Source organism: Lissotriton helveticus, chromosome 2_1 (genome assembly GCF_964261635.1).
Source record: "Lissotriton helveticus chromosome 2_1, aLisHel1.1, whole genome shotgun sequence".
In the NCBI taxonomy this organism is placed as follows: domain Eukaryota; kingdom Metazoa; phylum Chordata; class Amphibia; order Caudata; family Salamandridae; genus Lissotriton; species Lissotriton helveticus.
Window position 1 is genome coordinate 310,674,002 of NC_136059.1, and position 10,622 is coordinate 310,684,623.

The following is a 10,622-nucleotide window of genomic DNA, read 5'->3' on the forward strand; positions in this document are numbered from 1 at the left end:
GAAGAACCTCTTCTAAGTTATAATATTTTATAGATTCAGCCAGGGTTCTCTTTGAGATGGATTTGCATGTGTCCGCCGGGTTGGACCAGAGATTCTCCATGCCAATCTTAGACGCCTGCCCCCTTATAAAAGATAACCACTTTATCCTCCCTACACCCGGGCGAGCCATCACAATCTTTAATTCTTCTCTGTAGCACTCGAGCTCCGGGACACTCCACAATCTACGCCAGTAGAGAAGCGGGCGTGAAGCGATTACTTCTGCGATAGGCCTCAGATTTATATCCAGCCTTAGTGGAACTAGAGGGGTGTTAGTTGGTAAGGAGAGCAACTGTCTAATAAATTTATTCTCTGTTGTACTAATCTCATTCGCTGAACAATGGCCCCAGAGTTCCGCCCCATATAGGGTGGAAGATCTGGTTTGTACCTTGTATATTTCCAGCGGTACACTGACTAGCTTATGGACACAGGATTTCTGTACTTTAAGAATGCCCCCCATAGACTGAGAAAGGGTTAAATTAGCCGTAGTCATTTGGGTTTCCCAACTCATTCTATCGTTTAGGGTTAGCCCTAGATAAGTAAAATTATTTACCCTTTCTAGGGCTCGTCCATCCATTGTTGGACAGGGGCAATTAGTTGCAGTACCATTGAACACCATGTACTTTGTTTTGTCTATGTTAATTACCAGATTCCTGTCTCTACAGAATTGAATAACTTATTTATGTAATATAGAAGTTGGTACAAACATTTGTTCATTCAAGATTAACATATTATTTTTCAATTGGAGAAAGGGATACAATTTTTTCCAATTTTCTTTTGTTTTGTCTTGTAGTTCTTTTTGGACATCTTCTTCAATATCCTTAAGAGTCAGCCCAACTTGAAAACATTGCGATGGCAAAATAGTTTGTGGTAAATCATGCGAATCATTAAGTTCTTCGCTAAGTCCCATTCTTGACAAAGCATCTGCTTTGTTATTGTCTTTGCCTGTGCGATATGTAATTAAAAAATTGTAATCGTTAAAGAAGAGTGTCCATCCCAGTTGGCGAGAAGCGTGGCTCAGTGGTTAGAGGTGGCAGACCCAGAAGCTGAGATCGACCGTGGACCTGGGTTCGATTCCCCGCCTCGGCGGGTCTCGGGCTCAAAATCCCACGGACTCGACAATTCTCGCTCTGGTGCCTACTCAACTCACGGGGTCACACTCTGCGACTCTGGGCAATAGCTTGTTTAATCTCCACTACGGCCCCTCGCGGCGGGATGCCTGGCTTTCACCTTGTGGACACCCTGCCAGGGTTTCTCACAGGGGAATACCAGGACGGGTTCCCTAAGCAAGCGCCGGGACACTTACGGGCAGCTGTGCGCTTTACAAGTCCAACACATTTACATTTACATTTACAATGCTTTTACTGACCGCAAAGCTTGTAAATTGTGATGATCCGTGTATATAGTTATAGGGTGACAAGCACCTAACAAGTAGTGGCGCCATTCTTCAAACACAGCTTTTTTGGCCAAAGTTTCTTATCAGCAATGGCATAGTTCTTTTCCGCAGAGGATAATTTCCTCGAATATTAGGCTATGGGATGTATTTGACCTGTATCCTGCTGTCTTTGTAACAAGATACCTCGATAGCAAATTGTGCAGCATCAGCTTCTACTGTGAATAGAGAAGAGGGATCTGGATGCATAAGAATCGGAGCTGACGTGAATTGTTTCTTTAAGATATGGAAAGCTTGTTCAGCTGAGTCATCCCATTCAAATTTTGTATTTTTCCGTAATAATCTTGTGATCTGGGCTATAATTTGCGAGAAGTTTTGGATAAAATGCTGGTAAAAATTGGCGAACCCTCAAAAACGTTGAATTTGTTTTACGGAAGTGGGGCTGGGCCAAGTAAGAACTGCTTGGAATCTTTTTTGGATCCATCTCTATACCTGCAGGGCTGATGATATAGCCTAAAAAATCCACCTTGGTGGTATGGAACATGCATTTTTCTAATTTTACATATACACAATTTTTTAAAAGCTGCTCTTGTTGTACATGTTCAGATTCAGTATTTGAATAAATAAGGATGTCATCAATATGTACTACACAGCATATATCTAAAAAATCTCTGAGCACTTCATTTATAAAAAAACTGGATTGCTGCTGGAGCGTTTCAGAGTCCGAAGGGCATGGCATGATATTCATACAGACCAAATTTAGTATGAAAGGCCGTCTTCCATGCGTAACCCTCTCGGACTCTGACTAGGTGATATGCTCCGCGCAAATCCAGCTTTGTATAGATGGCGGCATCCTTGATTTGATCTAACAATGTTGGTATCAAAGGTAATGGGTACCTATTCTTTACAGTTACGTTGTTAAATGTGTGATAGTCAATACACCTACGCAACTCTCCCTTCTTCGGTATAAAAAAAAGAGGCGAGGAGACTGGAGACTTAGGGCCCCATTAGGATGGCGGGGTGGATCACCCCCGCCGGGCCGGCGCCGGCTCGGCGGGGTCGATCCGCCCGCCATCCTTGCAGAAATATCCCCCCACCATATTACAATGGCTGGGAGGTCCACGGCAGACGGAAAGACCGTCCGCCGCTTTTCTGCCCGGTTGACATGTCGACCAGGCGGAAAAGGGTTCAATATTGTGGCGGTGTCTAAAGAATGTGGCTTTCAGAATTCCTTTCCATGGCGGCATTGCCGCGACGGAAAGGCATGCGGAGTGTGCTTGGGGGGCCCGTTGCGGGCCCCCAGGGACACCGGGGGGTGAGGGGTGCACATGGGGGGTACCTATGGTACCTCCCTGCATTCCAATGTACAACGTGGCAGGCACCGCACAGTGCCTGTCACGTTGTGCATTGAAAAGCACAACATGAATTTTTGGCATTGCGGCAGGTGGTGCTGTTCGCCTCAATGTTAAAAATGCAGTATGCGCACACCAGTGTGGCAGGCCCATCATAATGGGATGTACGGGACCGCCGCACCCTTAGCAGGCGGTCCCATTTCCCACTGGTATCGCGGGCGGACAAGGTCTGCCTGCCATACTAATGTGCCCCTTAGAGTGTCGTATTAAACCATTTGCTGGATATTCATCTAAGTATTCTTGTAGATGTTCATTCTCCTTTTCTGAGTGAGCATAGATGCGGCTACATGGTAATGTTTCCCCTGGTAGCAAGTCAATGCGGCAATCAAAATCTCTATGTGGAGGTAAAGTATTAGCCTTTTTTTATCAAACACGCCCAATAAATCTGAATACTCAGCAGGCACTCCATCTAAGAACAAAATGTTCTTGGATTCTTTTGGGAAGTCATAACCCTGTATGAAGTGTTCCATCATGTGTCGTGGGAGACAGTGGGTGCGACAAAAATCTAAGTCAAACTGGATGGTTTTTTGTACCCAATCTATTTTAGGATTATGTTGAATTAACCAAGGAATGCCAAGGATAAGACAAATGGAGGTGCATCTATGACATCAAATGTGATATGTTCTCGGTGATGCGTCGAACCAGTCATGATTAGTGTTTCCGTATGATACTGTATTAAACCTGAAGTCAATTCTTTACCATCAACTGCTCTAACTACTTCTTGTCTGGCTTTTGGTTCAATGTTTAATCTTAATGTGTGTAAAAAGTGAGTATCTATAAAATTACCTGTGACTCCTGAGTCAATAAGGGCATCTACTGACCATAATCGTTCTTTATGATTTTTTGATTGTATAAGTACTCTATTGCTAAGATGATGGTAAGTAGCTTCTGGGGCAGTGGAGGCCAAATTAACTTGCTCACTCGATAAACTGAACTCTTCTTTCATCGAGCTTTTTAGTTTTCCGACTGTTGCGTCAAAGTTACATCATTAGCTTTTGCTTTGGGTTTGTTTGGTCGACTAGGACATTCTTTCACAAAATGTCCCGCTTTTCCGCAATAAAGACACCAATTTAATTTTTATCTTTTTTCTTTTTCCTCCTTAGAGATGGGACCTCGGATTGTTGCGATTTGCACGAGTTCTCCCTGATCTGTTTTGGTATTAGATTATGTTAGACCTGGCATCTTTGGCGTGGTTTCCCCTACCTTTTAGCCTCTACCTCCTGTATTTTTGATGCTGTGCTGGATTTCGTTTTTGCTGGTTTAGATGCTTTGGACACTCTGCCACTGCTGATCAGTGCCAGAGTGTAAGTGCTCCCTGTGTAAATTGTTATTCTGATTGAATATACGTTTGGCATATTTGTATCACCATGAAGTCCCTAGTAAAGTGCACTGGGTGTGCCAGGGCGGGTGATGACAAATGCTACTAGTGGGCCTGCAGCACTGATTGTGCCACCCACAGGAGTAGCCCTAAAATGATGTCTCAGGCCTGACACTGCAGTGCCTGTGTGCAGGTTAGAACTGCCATGTCCTCCTGGTCAGTGTCCCCACTGACCAGGCCTAACCCTTCCCTTTTCGTGCATATCAGTCACCCCTATGGAAGGCCCAAGGTACCCCCCTGGGCAGGGTGCCGTGTATGTAAAAGGTAGAGCATGTACTAGTGCAGGTGACATGCTCTGGTAGAGAATGGCAGCCATTTTTGTTTTTCACTACTGTAAGGCTATCTTGCTCCATAGGTTAACATGGGGGATGCTGGCTACAGTGGTTAACAGCATTTCTTCCCATAGGAACAATAATAAAATAATTAATAAATAATAATAAATAATTAATAAACAAATAATAAAATAAAATAAAATAAGATAGGACATAAGTATCTAGTATCCCTGAACTCAGAATTTAATAACACATCTTTTGGGAAAGGTTGTTTTAAATCCTGTGTTTGAGAACAGCACTTTTAGAAAGTTGCTGTTCTCTTGTCTGACCCTTCTTTGTGCCTGGGCCTGTTTGTGTATTGACTGTCTGGTTTGAGAGTGACAGGGGCTGGGGGATTCCCCAGGAGGCTGGACGAGTCGGCACTAGGCTGAATGACTGCAATTGCAACTGGAGTGGTGGGAGGAGTTAGCACCTGGGCCTGAATATGGCTGTGCCTGCCTTCCACAATGCTGGCTCCACCCCCTTGCTGGGCAGCTGAGGACCCTGCCCCTCACTCTGAAAGGAAAGATGCGGCCAGCAAAACAAAGTGCTCAGGATCCACCCAGAACTGGTTTAGACCGGGCTCAGGGCCCACATGCACCAAGAGAACAAAGACTTTAGGGGTATAAGTACAGGACCCCTGACAACAGAAAATTAGATCATGCTGGAAATCAAGAAGGAACCTCTGCCAAGGAGAAAGCTGAAACTGAAGAAGGAAGACTGTCCTGCTGTTGCTCTGCTGGACTGACCTGTTGCTTTGCTGCCAAGGAGAGGGGAAGGACTTTGCTTTGTGCTGTGTCCCCTTGCTTGAAGGAATCTCCAAGGGCCTGAGAAGAGCTGGCTCCCTGTTTTGAAGTCCCAGGAACAAAAGGACTTTACCCCCAGCTTCCTTGAACTCTGCTGAGAGAGTTCTGTCTTTCCTAGAGTGCTTGATCCAGTTGTGGGGCCTCTGGAAGTTGTACCTGAGCTGGGAAGCTTGAAACTAAGCTTGAGTGACTTTTGAAACTGAAAAGTGTCGCATCGCTCGCTTGCGGAGCACATCCCCGACAGTGCGAGAAGTTTCCCCCCGCTACGGAGGTCGAGATCGTCGCAGCGCCTGAAGCCGCTGCCAGAGACGTCGCATCCTTCGTTTGCGGGACGCACCAAACCGCTGCGGGAGAATCGAACATCGCTGCGAGTATCGTCGCAGAGCCTGTCATTGCTGGCTTGCAGACCGCATCACGTCGCTGGGAGCATCATCGCAGAACCATCGCATCGAGGAGCTGCGAGAGAGAGGATCACCGCTGGACTGCGCATCGTCGCCCCGGAGATCGCTGCAGCCCCTACGAGATCGTCGCATCGTGCCTTTGCGAGAGCAGACTTCCTACGGAACCTACGCACCGGAATCCATATGAGTGGCCTTCCTCCCCATACAGACCGGATTCGTCGCAACACGCCCGCTGCTGCAGCGGGGCTGTCGCATCGCCTCCCCAGGGTCTCAGGAGCAATGCATCGCTTGTTTTCCACCGCACCAGCTTCTGCTTTTGGAACTTTGTTGCAACTAAAAGGTACTCTGAGTAAACGTGACGCAACTGTGAACTTTTCACGCATCTGTAGAGAATTCTATCGCAACGTAGAGAATTCTATCGCAACCTAAAGAATTTTAACGCAACCTTAAGAACTCTTTTTGAAACCATATTCTTGAACTGTGTATGTTGGATTTTTGTCGTTTTGGTCTTGTGTAGTTTAGATTAAAATACCTTTATTTTTCTAAACTGTTGTGGAGTCAGTTTGTGGTGTTTTCACTGTGTTACTGTGAGTGTTGGTACAAATAATTTACGCATTGCCTCTGGTTAGCCTAGACTGCTCGTGCCAAGCTATCTAGAGGGTGAGCAGGGGTTATCTCAGAGGGTTATCTCCTTGCCCTGACTAGAAGCAAGGGTCCCTATTTGGACAGTGGTACCTACCTCTGCCAACTAGAGACCCCCAGATCTAACAGATTCTATCTTTGAATTCATTTTATCTAGAAACATGAACATTTTATGTTCACCTCGCCCTTTTTTTGGTCTTTTGCTCAGATAATCTGTGATTAAGTTTGACCACGAGATCAATAAAGTCTTCAATATCTTCTGGAGGGTCTAAAATGTAAGTAACCATGTCTTTTAACTCATCTCTAAGTCCTTTATAAAAAAAAGAGAAACTCTTTTTTCTTCAGACCATGCTGCTTCAATAACAAGTCTATTAAATTGGGAAATATAAATAACAGGTCAGTAGATCCCAGTTTCAAATATAACAATTTGTGCTGTAGATTGCACTAAAACATGTTTAGCAAAGAGTGTCTTCATTTTTTTTTTTTTGCAGAGTTTTATATAGCGCGAACTAGAACCGAACCGAATCAGTTATCAGAGCGCTTTACATAGCACCAGCTACGTTACATGAGGACACACTTTCATTTTAGGCACGGGGAGATTAAGTGATTTGCCCAGAATCACAGGGGGTTTTTGGCGTCGTTACCGAGACTCGAACCCAGATCACCAGGTCCGAGGTCGAGCGCCTTAGACGTTAGGCCAACCCCTCTCCCCTATTCATTCATTGTGTTTTTAAATCTACTTAAATCATAAAGGATTGGATCGTCTCTCTCTACTATGGGCACTGACTATAAAGCTATGACTCTTCCTAAATAGGAGAGGATAAAAGCTATTTTTGCAGAATCATCAGGAAATGCAGTTGGTTTTGCTAGAAAATGTAAATGACATTGATTTTAAAAAATAGTGAACTTATTACTGTCACCATAAAATCATTCTGGAGCTGCTAAAGGGATGGTTCCAAGAGTTACTACTTGAATCTGAGTTGGGGGAAGATGAAGAAGTGCCACTATGCAGCGTTTACATAACCGATTGGAATGAAGATGGTTTGAGAATAGGTTTTTGAGAGGGAGCAAAGCACCAGGGGTTTGTCTGTGGGATATTAGAGGCTCGAGCATTTGAAGCTTGCATGGAGTTTTGAAGAGCCTATACATCTCTTCGGAGTGCAGCATTTTCTGCTTGAATGCTAGTTAACATTGTAGCTATATCCTGTAAAGAGACTTCTGAAGTTTGATTCATAGCATCTGGGTGAAAAAGTTTGCGTGGGCTTAGCCTTCTGTCAAGGTCAATAAGCACTCTTACCTGAGGAGTACTTGATTGAAGTTTTCAAAGAGACGCTATAAACCAACCTCCCATAGACCCTACCTTTTTAACCTGTGTATTCTTATTGACACAGAGGCTAAGGGATAAGGCATAGGGAAGAGGGCCGGATATGGATGCTAACTTCTTCCTGTTGTTGACCTGCGAGGCAACAGGAGTAGACTTTAGATACTACTCTTTAGTGCTTCAGAATAGACAGTCACTTCTTGTTTAACATTTCTTCCTATTATACTACTTTATGTCCCACCTGCAATACTCAGTAGTCTTGTGTTACGTCCGTGTAGTCTGTGGCGGAGATCTGGCAATTGGTCAGTAGTGCTGTTGTCTGAGAATTGTGTGATGTTGTCATCAGATACAATGCGCCTCAGTAATTTGGTGATGGGTTATTTCTTGAGGCTAGAACAAAAAACACTGTATTAGCTACTGACTTTTTACTTGCTTGTTGTCTTTAAAACAAAACAGAATCTTAACACACAAAAACTTACTGCAAAGTTTGTCCCATTTTTATAGATTTCCGCCACGTGATGCTTTAAGAAATACATAAAAGTTGTTGTTTACCAAAACTATCCAAACTCTCAAGTTATACAAAGTTCTAAGTTCTTTTGGCTTTCCTGAAGAAAACATTCCAAAAATGAGTCTTTAAGTTTCTAATTATGCTGTCTTGCGATGGGCGCCATGAAAATAAAGAAATTAGGGCCATATGTATGAAGCTCAAATGGATTCGCAAACGCCAAAATTCACAGAATCTCGGCGTTTGCGAACTCATTTTTGCTAAATGGTGTATGTATGTAGCATATTTGGGTGCAAAATAAGGAAATCGCAAATTTGCGATTCCTTATTTTGCGATTGCATTTAAGGAATCGCAAATTTTGCGATTCCTTAAATGCAATGTATGAAGCACCCAAGTTGTGCGATTTCTCATTAAGAAATTGCATATTACCACCAACTTGAAGTTGGTGGTAATTTGCGATTTCTTTCACAAAAGCTCTTTTTTGCATTTGTGAAGGTGACATGTGGCGGACATACATGCCCTTAGGGCATGTATGTGCGCCATATGAGCACACATATGAATTTCAGGGGTGCATCAGGGTGTCCTTATGACACGCTTGCACCCTTGAAATTATTCTCAATTTGCGATTCTCAAATTGCGAATCGCAAATTAAGAAAAACTTCACATTCATTCCTATGGGCCTCCTGGCCCATAGAAATGAATGGGAAATTATTCCTTAATTGCGATTCGCAATTTGCTAATCGCGATTAAGGAATTTAAAGAAATCGCAAAAAATGCGATTTTCTACATACATACCAATTTGCAAATCTCAAATAGCGATTTCTAAAAATCGCTATTTGAGATTCGCAAATCTGGATGTTGATACATCTTCCCCTAAGTCACTTAGCTTTCCAAATGTCTTTTTGTCTGTTCCAGGGTCGAAGATCAAGGAATTCGGAAGAGGACATTCCAGAAGCCTTTTGCTGAATTATGAGACGAAGACAAGCAGAAGCGGCAAGAACAGGTAAAAGGAAGTCTTTGTTCCACTCCGGCGGAAGCCTAAGCAATTTCTAGAAGACGGTTGTGGCTATTTATAGCCTGGCCACACCCTATCTTCAGCGTGCCCGCTGCACGTTGCCCGTATGCAGCGTCTTTGTTTACCAAGCTACGGAGCTGTTCGGAGAGGTGAACGGATCGAGGGTGCTCTTTCATGAATGCACATAGCAAAACCTTGGATGCGCATTTCAAAACCTGGCATTTCAAACTATTACAATGTTTCAACGGTTCAGTGAATGATTCAACATTCAAACATTAAATAAGTCACACCGTTTATCTAATTCTCATATCCCTGCATACATAAGTAAAACCACGAATATTAGCGTACGATGTTTCACATTCAACAAAACGAAAACCAAGCCTTATAAACATAAATAACAATTTACATTGTAGAGTGCCGCTTGCACGGGACAGGGGTGGGTTTTACTCGGGGTAAAGAAATAGCTGCCATTCTCTACTGCTTATGTAAAGCAGATAATGAGGTTGTGGTAGAATCATGAAACTGTACTGACGAGTGAATACACCCACCATCATCTGCATCAAGACTGACATTTATGTCTATAGCAAATTTTCAACAACAGGATTGATTGTACACACTTTCCTAACTATGCACACATAATGTATTGTGCTTTTATGTATGTCTTGTATGTGTAGCTAACACATATGCTAGGCTCATAAACACAGGAGGCCACATGTTTTCATACATTTATTACACTACCATTTATGTTGTCATCTTCCTAGTGTTCTATGCATATTATGTACACATAGCTTGTATGCCCATCAATCCAACCATCATCCTATATCATACACCAACTCCATACATCATAATGATGTACCATTCCTCGTATGGAAAGACTTTATTTTTTTTTGAGTTTTATATAGTACATACTCGACCCAAAGATATCAGGTATCTGAGCGTTTTACGAGAACACCAATTTTGTTACAGATGGACACATTTATTTTATTTGTTTTTGTTAGGTGTAGAGATTAAGTGATTTGCCCAGAATCACAGGATGTTGAGCGTCCCTGTCGAGACTCAAACCCGATTCCCCAGCTTCGAGGTTGACCGATCTAGCCATAAATCTGCATCCTCTGATGATATTAGCAATATTATATAGCTTCAGATTGTTAATTAACATAATTCAGCTTACAATTCAGCTTCAAATATAATAAACATGTACTACATAACATGTAATTGTTCTAAAGCAGTCACATTTTAAAAATCTGGATCAGTATGTTTGTTTGCATTTGTGTAGGCATGTACCAGTAATCTTTAAAGAATATACATAGAAGGCATTTGAAGATATGGGTTACTTCTTGATAGGATTATGTTATAGTCTCTCTATGGGTATCTTTGTTCTTTGACTTTGGTCACTTGTTGT